At 49.5% G+C, this 20,914-nt stretch overlaps 1 protein-coding gene across 1 annotated transcript in view; it reads right to left on the bottom strand.

Annotated features, from left to right (window-relative positions):
• ST3GAL1 (ST3 beta-galactoside alpha-2,3-sialyltransferase 1) overlaps positions 1-20,914 on the bottom strand; it is a 160,342-nt gene that overhangs the window by 85,481 nt on the left and 53,947 nt on the right. The window contains exon 2 of the mRNA XM_015429812.1: positions 14,016-14,100. The gene's annotated coding sequence lies outside the window, so the exon portion shown is untranslated. The remainder of the gene's footprint in view (positions 1-14,015; positions 14,101-20,914) is intronic.

Here is a 20,914-nt window from a genome sequence, read left to right as displayed (position 1 = left end):
AGGAGGAGGAGGAGGAGGAGGAGACGACTGGATTTATATCCCGCCCTTCACTACCCAAAGGGGTCTCAGAGCGGCTTACAAAGTCCTTTCCCTTTCCCTCCCCACAACAGACACCCGGCTGTGAGGTAGGTGGGGCTGAGAGAGTTTGGCGTAGTGGTTAAGTGCGCGGACTCTAATCTGGGAGAACTGAGTTTGATTCCCCACTCCTCCACTTGCAGCTGATGGATGACCTTGGGCAAACCATATGTCTATCAGAGTTATTCTTGAAAGAGCAGTTCTTCAAAGAGCTTTCTCAGCGCCACCTGCCTCACAGGGTGTCTGTTGTGGGGAGGGGAAGGGAAAGGAGTTTGTAAGCCGCTCTGAGACTCTGAGGACGGGGTATAAATCCAATCTCTTCTTCTTCTTCTTCTCTCTTGCGAACTGCCCTTGAGTGAACAGCTCTGAAAGACCTTGTGACTGACCCAAGGTCACACCAGCAGCCACATGTGAAGGAGTGGGGAATTAAACCCGGTTCTCCCAGATGAGAGTCCACACTCCTAACCACTACACCAAACTGGCTCTCCATGAGATGGACTGACTCAGTCAAGGAAGCCACGACCCTCAGTTTGCAAGACCGAAGGCAAAGCTGTCAACGATAGGACGCTTTGGAGAATATTGATTCATAGGGTTGCCGTAACTCAGAAGCGACTTGATGGCACTGAACACACACACGTTTTCCACAATAGGGACCCTAAACTGGCTTCTATCATTCTCCTCTCCTCCATTTCATCCTCACAACAACCCTGTGAGGCAGGTTAGGCTGAGCACAGGTGACCGGCCCAAGGTCACCCAGCAAGCATCCATGGCAAAATAGGGATTCAAACCTGGGTCTCCCAGGTCTTCGTGCAACACTTTAACCACTACCCTACGCTAACTCTCATGTATCTGGGTGGGTAGGCTGCATACTGTGCTGCAAAGACCGTCGCTTGACTGCCATCAGAAGTTAGTTGAGGACTGATTCACACATTACAGTCTACACCAGTTGCGTCTGGGAGAGAGTCCTGGGTTCCCTTGAACTCTCACGTGAGTGGTGCCCAATTCAGATCACAACCACGACACGTGGGAAGAAGGGACTTCAGTGAACCCCCCCCCCCCCCACCATTTTCGTGATCTGAAATGAGGGGAATCAAGCAACCCCCCCCCCCCGCACCATTTTCGTGATCTGAAATGGTCTCTGCAAAGGCCGTCTGTCCTGTTGAGAAAACCTGTGCGTGTCCTGGAGTAGGGGGAACTGAGGGGAACACGTGGGACATGTCACATACTGAGCTGGTGTAGATTGATTATGTATTTATTTATTTGATTGATTTATACCCCACCGTCCCCGCTGAAGCAGGGGACTTGTGTGACTTGGTCTTGAAGAGGACGGAAGGCTGGGAGGAACTGGTCCTGGGCCGTTCAGGGCAGATTCCACAGGAGGAAGGTTTCCCACAGTAGTCATCTTGCCAGTGTGACTGATGCTCAGGCTGTACTTCCAACAGAGATGTCACAAGGCACGGAGTAATCCAGCTTGTTAGCTAGCCACAGCTCCCTTTTTATACCAGATGTGGATTGTGTTCCCCCCTTTGTTATGAAGCCGTCATCATCCACTTCTAAAAATTATTTTTGTGCATGCAGAGCATTGCTCAAGAATAGAGTAATACCTTCACTCTTTGGTAATGTTAATTGCTGGAAGGTACCAGGTGCCCCACCCTAACCTGGGTAGGTCAGGCTAGCCTGATCTCATCAGATCTAGAAAGCTAAGCAGGGTCGGCCCTGGTTAGTATTTGGATGGGAGACCAGCGTGGAAGTCCAGAATCACTATGCAGATTGGCAAACCACCTCTGAATGTCTCTTGCCTTGAAAACCCTAGGGGGGGGGTCACCCTAATTTGGTTGTGACAATGGCAAAAACAAAACTGGGTGTCCCGTCATTGACACTGAAGGGACTCAGTGGCCTCCACCTGCTTGAGGTGAAGGGGCAGAACTAAGTTTGCCGAGAAGATGTCACACAGGAAGTGACATCATCACGCCAGTAACTTCCAGGTGACACTCTGGTATTTGGGCAAAAACTCTATGGTAGAAGTCCGTTTTACCATAGAGTTTTTCTCCAAATACCAGAAGTTACCCAGAAGTCATTGTCGTGATGAAGTCACTTCCTGTGTGATACTGACAACGTGGCCTAGGAAGAACTTCCTGACAGAGCGCTTCCTCGGTGGAACAGGCTTCCTCAGGAGGTGGTGGGCTATCCTTCTTTGGAGGTTTTAAAACAAAGGCTACATGGCCATCTGACAGCAACGCTGATTCTGTGAATTTGGGCAGATTAAGAGAAGGGGAGGGCAGGATGGGGCTGCATCAGTGCTTAGTCCTCATGGCCCTTTCTGACACGCCCAGGGAAATGCTGATCGCCACTTTGGGGTCAGGATGGAAGCAATTTTTCTCCAAGCCAATTTGGCTTGGGATCCTGGAGGGGTTTTTTTGGGGGGGGATCTTCTGGGCATGGAGCAGGGGTCACTAGGGGTGGGGGTTGTGAATTCCCTGCCTTGTGCAGGAGGTTGGACTAGATGACCCTGGAGGTCCCTTCCAGCTCTGAATCTATGAGTCTCCTTTTTACCTTTTTCTCCTGGTACATTCCCCCAGTCCCTCACCGGTTGGCAGGAGGGACTTGGCAACCCTAGACCGAACTCTTCAGGAACTTTTCAAATACTAAATGAGAGTGCAGGGGAAGGTATTGTTCTGATTGGCAGTGCCATGGTGCTGCTCTGACCCCTCCCCATTAAAAAAAAACCCCTTTCTGTCTTTTTGTTGTCTGTGTGTGTGTGTGTGTGTGAGCACTGCAGAGGAAGTCAGCAACATGGTCATTTCCTCCCATTCAAAGACAAAGCACGCCCTTCTTTCCAGACATACAAAAAAAGATCATCACAGCAACACCATGTGTGTGTGTGTGTGTGGGGGGGGGGGTTTTTGTTCTTTCTTTTTTAAAGTTGAGTTTTAAGTGGGGGGAAGAACAGGCTTGTTCGCGCTTTGTGCAGGAACGGGAGGTCACGGTCATGCGGAAACAGAGGGGAAAGGTGCAGGGGGAAAGTCGCTGAATTGGAGAAAAACTTCCCTCGCGGAACCAGCTAGGTTTTGCCAGCTCTGGGTTGGGGGAATTCCTGGAGATTTGTGGGTAGAGCCTGGGGAAGGCTGGACTGGGGGAGGGGAGAGAGTCCACTCTCCAAAGCAGCCATTTTCTCCAGGATAACTCATCTCTGCTGTTTAGAGGTTAGTCGTAAATAATCAGGGCTCTTTTTGTAGAAAAAGCCCAGCAGGAGCTCATTAGCATAACAGGCCACACCCAACAGCAGGAACTCATTAGCATATTGGGCCACACCCCTGACACCACAGCTCATTAGCACATTAGGCCGCACCCACATGTTACCAGAAGTGTGGTTATCCAGCCACACCCACCTTTTGCTTCTTATTCTGTTTACCTTGTCAAAACCCAGGGCTTTTTTGGAGCAGGAACTCCTTTGCATGTTAGGCCACACACCCCTAACGTAGCCAATCCGAATGAGTTTCTGCTGTTGGGTGTGGCCTATTATGCTAATGAGTTCCTGCTGGGCGTGGCCAACTTGGGAGCCAGCCAGAACTCCGTTCCTGTGTGTTCCTGCCCCAAAATAGCCCTGGTTGTAATTTTGGGAGATCTCCAAGCAACCTGCAATAATCAGCCTAGATCTCCAGGTCACCTGAAACAACGGCCCATTCTGCATCTCGCATTCGCTCTGCTGTTTTACCAAACCCACGTTGGAACAGAAGTTCCCCTCTGCATTGCAGGCCACTCTCACTTTCTTTGATTGTCGGATTTTATGGCAGTGTCCAGACTGCAGGTCGCTTTCACCTCGTTTGATCTCTCGGTTTTATGGTAACCATCTGCATGGATTTATGGCTGTTGTGTGGCCATTCGGGGGCGACTCTGCGGTCAGTACGGTGTTGGCCCGGGGTATCTGAATGTGGTTTTGAGCCGCATCTTTTTCTGTCCCTGCGTGGGTTTGGTAAAACAACAGAGCGAATGCTAGATGCAGAATGGGCCAATCGGCCTAGGTTGCAATGTAGAGACTCTCCTCTTTTTTGAACATAGGGTCAGAGGTCATTTCGGGGGGGATCACGGGGGATCGCAGTTCCCCCGGGTGAGGTACAGGGGGCGGGGCACATGAGGAAGCCCCGCCCCCTGCTTCCGGCCGCCCCGTTTCCGGCCCTCATTCAGCCAGGAGGAGGCAGGAGAAGAGGGAGGGTAAGTTGCTTCCTTGCACTCCCGCCAGCCTTGCAGGTCCACCGCCGCGCCCCTCATGGGGCTCGGCAGTGGAGCTGCAAGGCCGCCGCCGGCGGCCGGGACCGTTGGGGGCGGGGTGTGTGGCCTTATGACACACTTCCGGTGATGTCAGGGGGTGTGGCATATGCTAATGAGTTATGCTAATGAGTTCCCCTAGCTCTTTTTCTATGAAACGACCCCTGCATAGGGTTATGGCTCAGTGGTCGAGCACATACCTTGCGTGTAGAAGGTCCCAAGTTTGAACTGTCTCTAGATCTCTGCAGTGATAGATCTATACTTCCCTTGAGGCAGACCAGCCTGTAGATGTGGAACCAAACACTCCCTGCCAACTCTCTACCCCACAGATGGCTTTAGAGGGGAGAGCAGAGCTAGCGTTCAGCATAGCCTCAAAAAGCCAGATGTTTCCTAGCGTGAACACCTCTAAAAGGCTGCCGACGCGGCAACAAATTTGCATCTGCAGAAATCTGCATCTACCAGAAAAGATACTAGATTTTACACAGGGGGACTAGTGGAAGACACACAGACCAGGTATTCATTGTGTTCTAAATTCATCAGTTTTCGGAACCTAAAAAGGTTAGTCAAGAATAGAAGAGGGCCAACTCTAAAAATCTAATTATGAAACATACAAAAATATACATGTATTTATTAAACACAAATTAAAATCACAAATAAGGGCCCATTCATATTTCATATACAAATAGAAAAATACAAAGGCTGATGAAATAGACCTAACGCGTTTCGGCCTTCACAGGCCTTCCTCAAATGCAAATAGAACATATTGGCTAATATGTAAAAAATATATACAATCAAACATATACAAAATATGAAGTAAAGACCAGAAAACAATTGTTCCAAAGTTTAACCACTGGGCAAAAATACAAATGAAGCCTCCAGTTAAGTAACTTAAGGAATATTTCATTGGGAAAATTTGGCTATACAATCTCAGGAGACTATATAGTTGACCAGAGAGAAGTACTACTGGACCTGTGATTGCACTGGAGGCTTCATTTGTATTCAGTTTTTTTCCCCTCTTCCCCCTTTTTTGTCCTTACTAAATTCATCAGGGCCATGGGATCGTATAACACACTTTGCATGCAGGACAAATGCAACAGAACACTTTGAGAACGGAGCCCTTACTTGGGGTTATCAACCGGGGTTGCCAGGTCCCCCGGCCATCGGCGGGGGTTAGCATTACCAGCTTCAGGTTGGGAAACTCCTGGAGATTTGGGGGTGGAGCCTGGGGAGGACAGGGACCTCAGAGGGGTCCAATCCCATCGAGTCCACCCTCCAAAGCAGCCATTTTCTCCAGGGGAACTGATCTCTGTAGTCTGGAGAGGATCTGTAGCTCCAAGGGAGCCCCAGGCATTAAGGGCTCTTTTTGTAGCAGGAACTCCTTTGCATATCAGGCTACACACCCATAATGTATCCAATCCTCCGAGAGCTTACAGAGCTCTTCTTACAGGGGCTACTGTAAGCTCTTGGAGGATTGGCTACATTAGGGGCTTGTTGCCTAATATGCAAATGAGATGAGTTCCTGCTACAAAAAGAGCCCTGACTGTGAGGAAGGTTTGGGGGGGAGAAGACTTGGGGTTGCCAACCTCTAGGTGTGGCCTGGAGATCTCCTGGAATTACAACGGATCTCAGGACTACAGAGATCAGTTCCCCTGGGGGGGAATGGCCGCTTTGGAGGGCGGATTGGATTGAATCATATCCTGCCGAGACCCCTCACCAAAACCCCACCCTCCCCAGGCTCCACCCAGAAATCTCCAGGAATTTTCCAACCTGAAGTTGGTAACCCTAAGGGGACTGCATACAGAAGCTCTCGGGTTCAATCCCTGGGACCTCCACAGTGTGGGAAAGACCCAGGGGTCATTTCCTGCAGGAGCGCACAGGAGCGGAGCTCCGGCAATAAAGAGCCCAGGGGGCGTGCACATGCAACAAGCCCCACCCCCTGCTCCCAGCAGCCCCAGGCCACGAGGAGCAAGAAGCAGCCAGGTAGGTTGCACAGCCCCCCCATGCCGAGGTGCAGAGCCCAGGGAAGTCCTCCAGAGCTCCACCTTCTCTTTTTCTGTCTTTCCCTCCTTATTTCCTTCTCTCCCTCTTTCTTTCCCTCCTTCCCTCCTTCTTTCCTTCCCTCTTTCTCTCCTTTTTTCCTTCTCTTTCCTTCCCTCTTTCCTTCTCTTTTTTCCTTCCTTCCTTCCTGCACAGATCTGTGCATTCCCCCCCCCCATAGATAGCAATCCAAAACAGTCCAGTGGCACCTTTAAGGCCAAGGTTTATTCACGCACAAGCTCTCCCTCCTCTGCGAGGACAGATCCCCCCCCCCCCATAGCTAGCAATTGAAAACAGTCTAGTGGAGCCTGAGCGGTGGGTGTTGCCTTCTGACACACTTCCGGTGATGTCAGGGGGTGTGGCATGTGCAAATAAGTGATGCTAATGAGTTATGCTAATGAGCTCCTGCGCCTCTTTTTCTACGAAATGACCCCTGGAAAGACCTCTCTCTCAGCCTGAGACCTTGAAGAAGAGCTACCAGTCAGACTATCAAGCGACTCTGCCTCAGTATAAGGTTGCTTTGGACGGAAAGGAATCTCTCCTTATATATAATTGAATAGTGGGTGCCAAAGTTCTAATTCTAAAATGCACTCCCTTAGTGTATGGCTGATGGCACTGCTCCTCAGCATATATCGCCACCAATCAGAAGGCAAAGCCCGGGTCCCGCCCACACCACAACTGCTGCGACAACCTGGTCTTTTGCATATGGAAGCTGATTGGACTTCAGTCCATTCCACACCTCAAACTCCCCCCCCCCCGCAAGGCAGTTGGAATTTTCAGTTGCATAACATACCTCATAGGGGAGAGGAGGATGGGTAACAATGGTTACCACTCTCCAGGTGAGGGCTACAGATAACTCAAACATACAAATGCTCTTCAGGTAGCAGAGATCAGTCCCTCTGGAGAAAACAGTGGACTCTGTCATTAAACCCTGCTGAGGTCGCCACAGGAAACTGACACTGTTTGCCCAAAGCCAGAGCACTCTCCCAGAGCCTCTTTCTAGATCCCGTTGTATTTATTTCCGCAATGGGCATTATTTCTAGTTTGCTTTATAAGGGATGTGGCTCAGTGGAAAGTCACTTCCCCGCACGTAGATGGTCCAAGGTTCAGTCCTTGGTATCTCCAGATGCAAGACCTCTCTCTGATGGGGAGAGAGCACCTCCCAGGACAGACGACACTAAACTGGATGAAACAGACTCAGTAAAAGCTGTGTCATGACTTCAGGCCTGTTTTCCCGCAACCTTCATTCCAACACATCTCTGTAAAACGTTCACGTTGGCTGAGAAATAAAGCACACAGAGGCTGGGAGGGGCCTTTTAAAAGTTTTGCCGAAGACCAGTGTTTACTTCTGAACTAAATTGAGCCCCCAAAGACCTATTTGATTTAAAACAAACAAACAAACTTACGAATCATGAGCCACAGAGCTCTCGGTGACTTTCCACCCATCCTATGAATCATTTTGACACCCTTCTTCTCCCCACTTGCAAAGAAAAAAAAAAGAATCCTCCAAGACTGAAAAGTTGCCACCTTAGTCAGTTTTACATTTAGAGATGCCCAGCTCCAGGTGGGACCACGGGATACCCTGGAATTACAGCTCACCTCCAGAATACAGAGATCAGTTGCCCTGGAGAAAATGGGTGCTTTGGAAGGTGGGCTCCGTGGCATTGTGCCCCATTGAGGTCCCTGCCCTCCCCAGGCTCCACCCCCAAATATCCAGGAGTTTCCCAGCCTGGATCTGGCAACCCTGCCCCCCAACCCCCACTGTTGGCCAAGGGGTCCTGGCAACCCTGTTTATTGATGAATTTAAAAGTTAACAAGAATCTCTGATGACTATCGGAACCTTTGAACACGCACATATACACACAGCACGGGTTTCGTAACACAACTGCAATCTGGCATTTGAAGGCTAGGAGCCGTCAACTGGAGCCAGAATATTTTGAAATATGCAGCATTTCCACTGCATAATTTAAGCCGCTGCAATTTTCCACTCTTCCCCGATTCCCAGGAGGAAACAACGACGTTTAGTAAATCAATAACGAAAAAGGGTGAAGTCGTGCTTCCCAAAGTGGACAAAGACCAGGGCTGTAACTTCCATCCCTCTGGATAGGCAAACACTGTAGAGATGCCAGCCTCCAGGTGGGACCTGGGGCTCCTCCGGAATTACAGCTCATCTCCAGACCACAGAGAGCAGATCCCCCAGGAGAAAATGGATGATTTGGACTCTATGTTCTTGTACCCCACTGAGGTTCCTTTCCTCCCCAAATCTCCAAGGGTTTCACAACCTGGATCTGGCAACCCTGCTCCCTCATCTCCCTCCAGTGGCCTGACAACCCTGCTCCACGGTGATGAGGGAGGAGGAGGAAAGGAAGATGATTTTCCTGCTTGCCAACTAGGTATCTGCCTGCCAATCCATTCCAAGCCTTGCCTGATAGGGATGCCAGCCTCCAGGTGGGACCTGGGGAGTCCCCAGAATTCCACCTCATCTGCAGACCACAGAGATCAGTTCCCCTGGAGAAAAATTGATGCTTTGGAGGGTTGTCTCTATGACATTGTACCCTGATGAGGTCCCTGGCAGCCAATGTTCCCTCTAAGCTGGGGGGTCTTGTGAGCAAAAATTCTACTTTGTGAGCTACTGGCATTAAAGTTGTGAGCGAGCGATTTGGCAACTGCATACATTAGTTTGCTCTGGAGCCATCTTTCCTGAGCGAAGACAAAAATGTGTGAGCCGGAGGCTAAAAAACTGTGGGCTAGCTCACACTAAATCAGCTTAGAGGGAACACTGCCTGCCACCCTCAGGTTCCACTTCCAAATCTTCAGGAGTTTCCCAATCTGGATCTGTCAAAAAACAACAACACAAACCCATCCTTTGTCAGTGGCCAGGGGGACCTGGCTACCTTGCCTCACCAGAATTGGGGGAGTCAGGGTAAGAAACGATACACATATTCCTACTGAGAATCAAACAGAAGTGGAAACAAAGATGGCATCGTAATGGTATCAAATGTGTAATAACTAACAACAAAAACAAATTGGAGTTTTGAAACTTTTTTTTAAAAAAAGTTTTGTGCGCCTCGAATGAGCTTTAGGTCTGATGCACTGAAAAGATGTTCTTCATATCATCCGTATAGACCAGGTTGGGGGGAAAGAAATATCTGAAGTTGGATGACATCTAACTATTTCTCAAAGCTAAAGCTTCAGGGGTACGAGTGGACTGAAAGTGAAATATGAGCAGCCAGTGTGATGCGGTGACAAAAAAAGGCTAATGCGATCTTGGAAGTATAACATCCAAATTGCAAGAGGTCATGGTTTCGCTGGACACTGCATTGGTCAGGCCGCACCTGGAGTATTGGGTGCAGTTCTGGAGGCCTCACTTCAAAAAGGACATGGACAGAATGGAGCGGGTGCAGAGGAGAGCGACGAGGATGATTGGGGGCCTGGAGACCAAGCCCTGTGAGGAAAGGCTGAGGGACTTGGGAGTGTTCAGTCTGGAGAAGAGGACGTGGAGGGGGGGACATGATGGCTCTCTTGAAGTCTTTGAAGGGCTGTCACTTAGAGGAGGGCAGGGAGCTGTTCCTGTGGGCAGCAGAGGATAGGACTCACAAGAATGGGTTGAAATTAAGGGCGGGAAGGTACCGGCTGGATCTTAGGAAAAACGTTTTGACAGAAAGAGTTGTGCAACAGTGGAACCAGCTGCATAGGGAGGTGGTGAGCTCCCCCTCACTGGCAGTCTTTAAGCTGGGGCTGGACAAACCTTTGACAGGGATGCTCTAGGCTGATCCTGCATTGAGCAGGGGGTTGGACTAGGTGGCCTGAAGGGCCTCTTCCAACTCCGTGATTCTATGATTCTATGAAAGTGTGATTTTCGAGGGACACCTTAGCTTGGGTTGCAGAAAGCATTTCTGCAGACGGATGGGATTATTGCCGATTCTCCCTTTCTGCTTCAGACTTCCAGCTCCCCCCATGCTGTTCCCTTCTCCCAGAAGCAGCATTGAGAGAGGCGTCTTGGGCTGTAGTGGGAGAGGGGGAAAGGCAAAGTCATCTTCTACAGACGGAAATCCCTTCTGCCTGCAGAAATCTTCGGTGGCGGATCTAAGCGCTTGCCTCCAAGAGCGTTTTCTTTCCAGCGGCAGCACACAGTCTCTGGGGGCAGACCTGAAACGCAGCACTAGGTTTCAATAAGTTTTGGCCGATGTTGCACTTTGGCTTTTTGCAAAGGCAGACTCTGGCAGAGCGACTTGATGAAGGGACAAAAGCGATCGTTCGGCTGCCATCGCTGCATAAAGGGGGATGCCGAGCCCACGGACAGATTTCTTTCACAGCAGGTGATATGCGGCGTATCGTATCACCACCGTCCCAGTCTCTGCGACAGCAATAGTGATGATATACCACGCGGCAGAGAAGAATTAGAGTGTCACGACAGTGTTTTGGTATGACAAAAATGTACCATGAATGAATAATATGGGGGGGGGGGGAGAGAAGGGTGCAGAGCAAAAGTTTCCAAAGAAGAAGAAGAAGAAGACGATGAAGGTGGTGGTAGAGGAGTAGGATTAGTAGGAGGAGTTGGTCTTTATATTCTGCTTTTCTCTATTCTGCTTTTCTCTACCCTAGGAGTTGTGGTGGCTCAAGTGGTTAAGACACTTAACTGCAGGCTGTGGAAGGTCAGTAGTTCAGCAGTTCGAGACCCGGGTTGCCGCATGACGGAGTGAGCTCCCGTCTCTGGTCCCAGCTCCTGCCAACCTAGCCGTTCGAAAGCAAGAAATTGCAAGTAGATAAATAGGTACCACTTCGGTGGGAAGGGAACAGCGTTCCGTGCGCTTTGGTGTTTAGTCATGCCGGCCACATGACCATGGAAACATCTTTGGACAGCGCTGGCTCTCCGGCTTGGAAACGGAGATGAGCACCGCAGCCCTAGAGTCGGACTCGACTGGCTTTCGAGCAAGGGAACCTTTGCCTTTACCTTTTTTCTCTACCCTAAGAAGTCTCTCTGCGTCTTACAATCTCCTTGTCAGACCCCCATGCAGCAATCGGTTCCCAAGAGCTTTCATTCAAAGACGTTTATTGAGGCGTAGGGCTGCCAGGTCTGGGTTGGGAAATACCTGGAGATTTTGTGGGTAAAGCCTGAGGAGGGCAGGGCGTGGGGAGGGACCTCAGCAGCGTATCCTGCCATACAGTCCCCCCTCCAAAGCAACCCTTTTCTCCAGGGGAACTGATCTCTGTAGCCGGGAGATCAGTTGTAAAAGTGGGAGACCTCCGAGCCCTGCCTGGAGGTTGGCAACCGTACAAGGGACAAGACTTTCCCTCTAGGCCTGTTGGGAAGCCCGACTGCATCCCTGAGATGATGCACCATGTTAGCAGCCAGCAGAGCTTTGCTTCCCTCTTGCCTTGGAGCTGAGCCGTCCTCGGACACCCTGATTTGGTTTATGACCGAGTTATTCTCACATCTGAGAGCCAGTGCGGACCAGTGGTTAAGAGCGGCAGGCTCTGATCTGGAGAACCGGGTTCGATTCCCTACTCCTCCACCTGCAGCTGATAGATGACCTTGGGCAAGCCATAATTCTGTCCAGGGGTCATTTCGTAGAAAAAGAGCTAGGGGAACTCATTAGCATAACTCATTAGCATATGCCACACCCCCTGACATCAGGGGCCTGGCGGTGGACCCGCAAGGCCAGCGGGGGTGCGAGGAAGCCCCGCCAAGGCCCTCCCTGGCCCCAGGCAGGCAGGGGTGGGGAGAGGCGGGGAGGAAGCAACTTACCCTCCCTCTTCTCCTGCCTCCTCCTGGCTGAATGAGGGCTGGAAGCGGGGCGGCCGGAAGCAGGGGGCGGGGCTTCCTCATGTGCCCCGCCCCCCTGCGCCTCACCCGGGGGAACTGTGTTCCCCCGCGTTCCCCCCCGAAATGACCTCTGGCTCTGTCAGAGCTGTTCTCTCAAGGACAATTCTGGAAAGAGCTCTCTCAGCCCCACCTACCTCACAGGGTGTCTGTTGTGGGGAGAGGAAGGAGATTGCAAGCTGCTCTGAGACTCCGAGTGAAGGGCAGGGTATAAATCTAATCTCTTCTTCTTCTTCTCTTCTAAGTGAAGCTGTGTATCCACTTTCATCTCACTTCCCTCCAAGCGTCTCAGAGTAGAGCCTGTGCTTCTCCCCTGCTCCATTTTATCCTCACAGCAGCCCCGTGACATTAAAGTGGCAGAGAAAGTGACCAGCCCAAGGTCACCCAGCGAGCTTTACGGCTAGATGGAGAAACCTGGGTCTCCTATGCTCTAGTCTGACATCCTAAGTGCCACACCACACTTTTATTGTTTAATTTTTGCAGAGTTGCCTTTTATGTATTTAACACATTTGACTTTAACATAAGAACATAGATGTAAGAACATAAGAGACGCCAATGTTGGATCAGGCCAATGGCCCATCCAGTCCAACACTCTGTCACACAGTGGCCAAAAATACCAGATGCCATCAGGAGGTCCACCAGTGGGGCCAGGACACTAGGAGCCCTCCCACTGTTGACCCCCCCCCCCAAACACCAAGAATACAGAGCATCACTTGCCCCAGACTGAGAGTTCCTACCTATACCTTGTGGCTAATAGACACTGATGAACCTCTGCTCCGTATGCTTATCCAATTCCCTCTTGAAGCCATCCATGCTTGTAGCTACCACCACCTCCTGTGGCAGTGAATTCTGTGTGTTAATCACTCTTTGGGTGAAGAAGGACTTCCTTTTATCTGTTCTAACCCGACTGCTCAGCAATTTCATGGAGTGCCCAGGAGTTCTTGTATTGTGAGAAAGGGAGAAAAGTACCTCTTTCTCGACCTGCTCTATCCCATGCATGATCTTATAAACCTCGATCATATCACCCTTTGGCCATCCTTTCCGCAAGCTAAAGAGCCCCAAGAGCTTTAACCTTTCTTCATAGGGAAAGTGTTCCAACCCTTTGCTCCCTCAGTCTAATTTAGAGCACGTGTCATTTGCCTAGTTTCTATAAGAACACCATTTTTAAAACTGCAGTTGCCTTGATTTTGTAGCTGTTTTAGATGGCCTTTAACATGTTTGAGTGGGCCGCGGTGAATCAGAGGTTAAGACGCTGAGCTGTAGACTGGAAGGTCTGTAGCTCGGCAGTTCGAGACCCGAGTGCTGCGTGACGGAGTGAGCTCCCGTCTCTGGCCCCAGCTCCTGCCAACCCAGAAGTTCGAAAGCAAGAAATTGCAAGTAGATAAATAGGTACTGCTTCGGTGGGAAGGTAACAGTGTCCCATGTGCCTCAGCATTTAGTCATGCCAGCCACATGACCACGCTCTTCAGCTTAAAAACAGAGATGAGCACCGCCTCCTAGAGTCGGATTCGACTAGGTTTCAAGCAGGGGAAACCTTTACGAACATGAAATTGAGCAAACCTCAGAGGACGGCGGAAGACAGGAGGGCCTGGCGGGAGCTGGTCCATGGGGTCGTGAAGAGTCGGACTCGACTGTGCGACTGAACAACAACAACTCTCTGTTCTGTAAGTACTTATCAAAAATCACTTCAAAAATGCCAGGAAAGCAAGCAAATTCTAATAAATAAATGTATCAGTGTCCTGCACACATGCTTCAGTGCACATGTATTCACACATCGAAGATATAGCACATTTCTTTCATTTCAGGCACATACCAGGATCATAAACTGCAGCATCCAGCAAATGTAGATTCAGGCTTTCCCTCCTTCTCCGCACGTCACTGCTGGATTGTGGCCTATTCTGAAAGACAGGAAAAGCACAAATAACATTAGATCTGATATTTCAGTACTTTGGTTGGTTTATATCCCAAAAGGTTTTGAAAAATGTAAAAATACGTTTCAGGTAAGGATGATATTAATTTAGGATTAAGAGGCTTTTTTGGTAATAACTTCATAGGCCCTTTTCACGTTTCCGTTCTGAACTGGATGTTATTCATTGTTGGCCCAATTTTGAGTAAAACGATACAGGGATGAGGGTTTCATACAGCAAATTTCCTTTCACTGATGAGCCGTCTCTGGAGTGCTGTGGTAATTTCAAACAGTGCTGCTTCCTCACCGCCACCCTTTTTCACCGTGCGATCTTCCTCAGACTTTTAAAACCTTTTTTTAGCATTTGAAGGTGAGCGCTATAGCGCTAAACCGCTGTAGTACTGAAGTGCTATAGCGACCCAATTGAGATGCATTGACTCCACTGAGTCAATGCATTTCAATGGTGCTGCTACAGGGCTCACCTTAGAACATAAAAAAAAAGTCAGACAAAGATCAGGTGGTGAAAAGGGGTGGGGGAAATGTGGCATTGTAGGAAGTGCTATGGATATTTTAAACAGCACACCACAACAATTCAGAAGCACAATAAAGGGGTAGAAAACGGGGGGGGGGGAGCAGTTTCCCTCAAAAGCAGCTCAACCACACTTTGCTAACCCAACACTAGCAGGTTTCTATGAACACGTAAGTTCTGCTAACAGCCGGTTACTAAAACAGGACAGGAAAAAATCCATTAGCGATTAGTTACTAAAATGGAATACAAAGGCAGTTGGGAAAGGGTCTTTGTTTTGTTGTTAACATAATCCTTTGCATTTATATACTAGACTTCAGAGTGTGTAAGCTGGCCCAGGATTTCTTCTCTCCAGAATTCATACCACAATCCTTGAAGGTAAGCCAGTTTGAATGTCCCTATGTAATTGGGGATGCTGGGGAAGGCAGCATGGTATAGCTTGCTCTCGTCAGTTCTTGGAAGCTAAGCAGTGTCAGTACTAGAAAGAGAGACCTCGAAGGAAGGCTCTGCAGAGGAAGGCAACGGCCAGGCACCTCTGCCTCCTTACTTTCCTTGAAAGACCCCTGCTAGAGTCCCCCTAAATTGGCTGTGACTCAACAGCACTTTACACACACACACGCACGCACTTGTGGTGGGGGTCTGAGGCCTAGAGAGTGTGGCTCGCCAAGTGGAAGACACAGTTGAGATCTGAACCAGTGATCTGAGACTGCGTGCTGTTCTTGTATTACCCACAATGTGTTATTTATCCTGTGTGGGAATTGAGACCTTTCGAAGTGCTCAGCTCTCAGTTAGCAGTTCTTGCACTGAGGATAGTGTTTATGCTGAGAGCAATGTTCACACAACTCCCCTCCCCGAAACAGATATATTTTTTTAAGTGGGCTTTCTATCCTCACTAGTGTTGCCAGCTCAAGACATAATCCCATAAAGCAGGGGTGTCGAACTCATTTGTTGTGAGGGCCGGATCGGACATAAGTGAGACCTTGTTGGGCCAGGCCATGTGTGTCATAAAATGTAACGCCAGGTAGCGGAGATATAAACTTTATAAAGGACACAGACACAAAGGGGTTATTCTACTTAAAATAAAAACATGCTCAAAACATTAGCACTCTTGCAATATTTTGTTCATTTAACAGTGTCTGATAGCTGACACCTCTTGCTCTGAATGATTGCATCAAAATGTCTGTGCTGTAGCAATCTTGAGTATGCTGTTCAGGTGTGTATCTGGAAGCTGCAAACCTACTTCTGATTTATTGACATTCGCCACAGAAATCTCATGCTCAGAGTTCTGAGTCTAGGACCCAGGGGAAAACATGAAATGGCTGAGCAATTGAGAGAGTCTGGTGAAGTAAGCTATGATGCGGCAGCAGCAACAGAACTGGAAGCAGGAGATGGCCAGTTCCAGTGCGGGCCTCATAGAAGCCCTCCGGGGGCTTGATCTGGCCCCCGGTCCACATGTTTGACACCCCTGCCATAAAGTTTAACTTCCAAAGTGGCCATGTTCTCCAGGTGAACTGATCTCTGTTGCCTGGAGATCAATTGTAATAGGAGGACAACTCTAGGTGCCACCTGGAGGTTGGGAACCCTAAATACTCTGCCCCCTCTTTATCTGTTGTTGGTGTTACTTTATTGTTATTTTTAAATTAACTGGCAATGCAGTAACATTAGGGTTGCCAACCCCCCGCCCAGTTTGCTAGGGGTCCCCCGTTTTTTGGGGGGGTCTACCCACCGCCGGCCAGATGGCCAGCGGGGGAAGCCCCACCCCCAACACCCACAGCCACCCATCTCTCTCCCTTTAAGTGTGTGAAACCCGTGTTTCCTCCCAAGCCTGATCTCCGCAAGCTTGCAGGGAAATGCCAGCTTCGTGCTCTTAAAAGGGAAACGCGGCTGCTCTTAAAGTGGAAACGCCGGCTCCTGCATTTAAAAGGGAAACGCCGGCTCCTTTAAGTGCAGGGAACTGCCGTTTCTGGAGATCTGGCGCACGGGAGGGGGGTGGGGGGCGGCAGATGTCCCCAACGTGACATCATCATGTCGGGGATGCCCCGCCCCCTCCAGGGATGCCCCCAAAGTCCCCCGCAGGGGGTGGAAGATGGACTTGGCAACCCTAAGTAACATGCAATATATTGACTAATTTATCGAGAACACTGAAAACACATAAGGTGTGCATTCTCCTGAAATTTATTGTACCCGTACTTGACAGAAAGGATCCATTTCTCAATATTGGTTTGAGGATTTACAACCCATCCTTCTGGAATACGTTAACCTTGCCAATTGTGCAGTGATCCATATTTTACTTGAGCCATTTTGTTAAATTAACATTGTTCCACCGCTCCCCGTGAGATACAGATTTGGGCAGATGTTAAGTTTGCAACAACTTCCTCATCTGTTTTCTCTCTCCCGTCCTTGACAGGTTCCCAGAGAAAACTTTCAGATCGTATCCTGTTACGGCCTTAATTAAACCCCGTATTTCTCGCCAGAACCTTATCATTGTTACCCAACGCCAAACTATGCGAAGATCTGTTCTTGTGTCTTAGCAACACCCAACAAAATTGAATGCCAGACTTCAAATATTTAATGCCTGACTACAGATACAGCACAGTTTATACATCTCGTAAATATACAAGATAGTCATGTTGTAAATTCCCCCCCTTAGATCAGTTGATACCAAATCTGAGCAGGATTTTGCCTATATCTGTTTCTGCTCTATGGCCCTGCCTCTGTGACAAAGGGGAAGAGAAGAAGAAGAAGAGGATGGATTTATACCCCGACCTTCACTACCCACAGGAGTCTCAGAGCAGCTTACAAACTCCTTTCCTTTCCCCTCCCCACAACAGACACCCTGTGAGGTAGGTGGGGCTGAGAGAGCTCTGACAGAAACTCCTCTTTTTTCAGTAACAGCACTGACAGGACTATGGCTTGCCCAAGGTCATCCAGCAGGTGCAAGTGGAGGAGTGGGGAATCAAATCCCGGTTCTCCCAGATTAGAGTCCGTGCACTTCACCACTACATAAACGGGCTGGAACTCCCAGGCTGTCCTGTACTTGGGCAGCCATTTTCCTCTGACACTGTGCATTTGCCTTGGACAGGACAAGTGCTACCTCTTTCTTTGGCCTGTGTGTTTGTGAAACTGCTGGAGATTCTACCAGCTCCAGGTTGGGAAATACCTGGAGATTCTGAATGTGGAGCCTGAGGGGGCGGGGCTTGGGGAGAGGAGGGGAGGGACCTCAGTGGGGTATGATGCCATAGAGAGTCCACCCTCCAAAGCAGCCATTTTCTCCAGAGGAAATGACCTCTATAGTCTGGAGATCAGCTGTAACCGTGGGAGAACTCCTGGTGCCACCCTGCAGGCTGGCAAGCCTAGTGGCCACGTTCATCTGCAATAGGAGAGCTCGGTTCGAGTCCAGTAGCACCTTAGAGCCAATGTTCCCTCTAAGCTGTGGAGTCTTGTGAGCAAAAATTCTACTTTGTGAGCTACTGGAATGAAAGTTGTGAGCGAGCGATTTGGCTAATGCATAAATTAGCTTGCTCTGGAGCCATTCTTCCTGAGCTAGGACAAAAATATGTGAGCTGGAGGCTAAAAACTGTGAGCTAGCTCACACTAACTCAGCTTAGAGGGAACACCGCTTAGAGCCCAATGAGATTTTTAGGGTATGGGCTTTTGAGAGCCAAACCTCTGGTATCTCACAAAGGGAGCTCTGGGTCTTGAAAGTGTAAAGCCCCAAATTCTTGCTGGTCTCGAATCTAGCGGGTGAAAAGGAGGCTTCAGAGGACAAACTTTCTAGCATATTGTCAATAATAAATGAAATCTAGGGTTGCCAGGTCTGGGTTGGAAAATACTTGGAGACTTTGGGGATGGATCCGGGAGGGGGCGGGGTTAGGGGAGGGGAGGGGCCTCAGCATGGTACAACGCCATAGAGTCCACCCTTCAAAGCAGCCGTTTTTTCCAGGGGAGCTGATCTCTGTCAGCTGGAGATCAGTTGTAAAAGTGGAAGTTCTCTAGATCCCACCTGGAGGCTAGCAAGCATATCCCTCCACAAATCCTATCTATCCTGAATGCCAACTGCTGGGGAGGAAGAGCAGCGGCTCACCGTCCTTTTCCCGTCCTGCTTAGGACATCTGGCTGCTGCAAACTGGGTAAAGAGCTTTGTTCTAACCTAGAGAGGCACCTGTGAGGTATTTAAGTCGATCCATAATGAAGCAGATGGGCACTGCGAACACCCCACCCCCCGAGATTTAAATTTGCCAGCTTTCTGCATCCTGTCTTGCTCGACACTGTTTGCCGGCTGAGTTTGGTTACGAGTGTGGCGAAGCAGCTGCCCAAACAATCCGACGCAGATGGCACAAGGCAATTCTGCACGCCCCTCTGAGTGCGTCCAAAGCGTGGCCGATCACCTCAAGCGCCACTGGGCTTAGAAATGGGGCGCCAGCTCAACAACTGGAAACACCACCTCACATTTCACAGACTGATCTCCTGGCAACCCCAATTTTCACTCCACCACCTGAGCCCCTGACCGACTCAAACCACAGCACTATGAACACCTATGTGAACACATGAAGCTGCCTTATACTGAATCAGACCCTTGGTCCATCAAGGTCAATATTGTCTACTCAGGCCAGCAGTCTCAGGTGGAAGTCTTTCGTATCACCTGCAACTTGATCCTTTTAAATGGAGATGCCGGGGATTGAACCGGGGACCTTCTGCGTGCCAGGCAGATACTCTACAAACTGAGCCATGCCCCCCGCAATAGAACATTTCAGAGTGGCGGCAGAAGCAGCGTGGCCTAGAGAATAAACTATAATGCTTTACTTCATCCCGACAATGTAGAGTTTGATCTCACAATGGCTGTGATAACAATGGAAAATTTATTTTGTGTATTTTTCCCCAGCACAGCTTTCCCCTAAGAAGCTCAGGATGAGATGTGATAGCGGTGTAGAGGGGTGAATTAAGGGGAAAGCATCTGTGTTGCATATAGAAGGTCCCAGGTTCATGGTGACATGGAAGACCATGTGGTAAAAAACTGGAAATGATATAGGTACCTCTAGGAGTCACCAGAAACTCTAAGGTAACCAGGGGTCATTTCCTGCAGGAGTGCACAGGAGCGGAGCTCCGGCAGTAAAGAGCCCAGGGGGCGGGCACATGCAACAAGCCCCACCCCCTGCTCCCAGCAGCCCTCAGTCAGAGCAAGAAGTAGCCAGGTAAGTTGCAGAGCCCCCCCCCCGGCCCGCCTTCAGGTATGAGCTCTCCCTCCTCTGCGAGGACAGATCTGCACGTCCCGTCCCCCCCAATAGCTAGCAATCCAAAACAGTCCAGTGGAGCCTGAGCGGTGGGTGTTGCCTTCTGACACACTTCTGGTGATGTCAGGGTGTGTGGCATATGCAAATGTTATGCTAATGAGTTCCTGCACCTCTTTCTACGAAATGACCCCTGAAGGTAACCATAGAGTTTCTGGCAATTCCTAGAGGGACGGAGAAGAAGAGGAGGAGGAGGAATTGGACACTGAACTGAACTCAGCAGTTGGAGACATATCCAGCATGCCACCGCAAATAGGAATTGTATTACTAATAGCACCTTATGTTTTTATGTTTCTATGTTTTATAATCCTATATCGTAGTCTTTTATAGTGTTATATGGTTTTATCAGCAATGTGCCAATGGTGTAAGCTGCCCTGAGCCCGCATGCGGGGAGGGCGGGATATAAATCTAATAAATAAAATAAGTAAATAAAATAAATGTATACCCCATGCTTCACTCTGAGTCTCAGAGCGGCTTACAACCTTCTTCCCTCCCTCTCCCCACAACAGACACCCTGTGCGGTAGGTGAGGCTGAGAGAACTGTGACTGACCCAAGGTCACCCAGCTGGCTGCATGTGAAGAAGGGAGGGAAACAAACGCAGTTCTCCAGATTAGAGTCCGCTGCTCTTAATCACGACACCAAACTGGCTTGAGAAATTTTGAGGCCGTGCAGAAATTCATGTACTTTCACTCCTGGTCAGGGAGGTTTCTTAGGACTTCAGCCTCCCACCCCCACAGAAACTGCTTTGCTTAGTGGACAATGGGAGGTTATGAAACCTTACCGCGAACAGTGCCTCTCACAAACCACTTCCCAGCAGCCTGAAAGGCCATTCTCCATCCCCAGCTAAAGTCTTGGGAGTAGGCGGCAGATGCATTTTCTCCCTCATGAGCTCGCATGGAAAGGAATGCGCACCTAGATTTTTTTTTTTTTAAATGCCCATGCCTCACTTGCCCTCCATTCCCATATCACCACCAGTGTTCCCTCTAAGCTG

Source organism: Gekko japonicus, unplaced genomic scaffold, assembly GCF_001447785.1.
Source record: "Gekko japonicus isolate JY-2015 unplaced genomic scaffold, Gekko_japonicus_V1.1 scaffold1135, whole genome shotgun sequence".
NCBI classification, from domain to species: domain Eukaryota; kingdom Metazoa; phylum Chordata; class Lepidosauria; order Squamata; family Gekkonidae; genus Gekko; species Gekko japonicus.
Note: the sequence above shows the minus strand (reverse complement) of the source record. Positions and strands in the feature narration are given on the sequence as shown.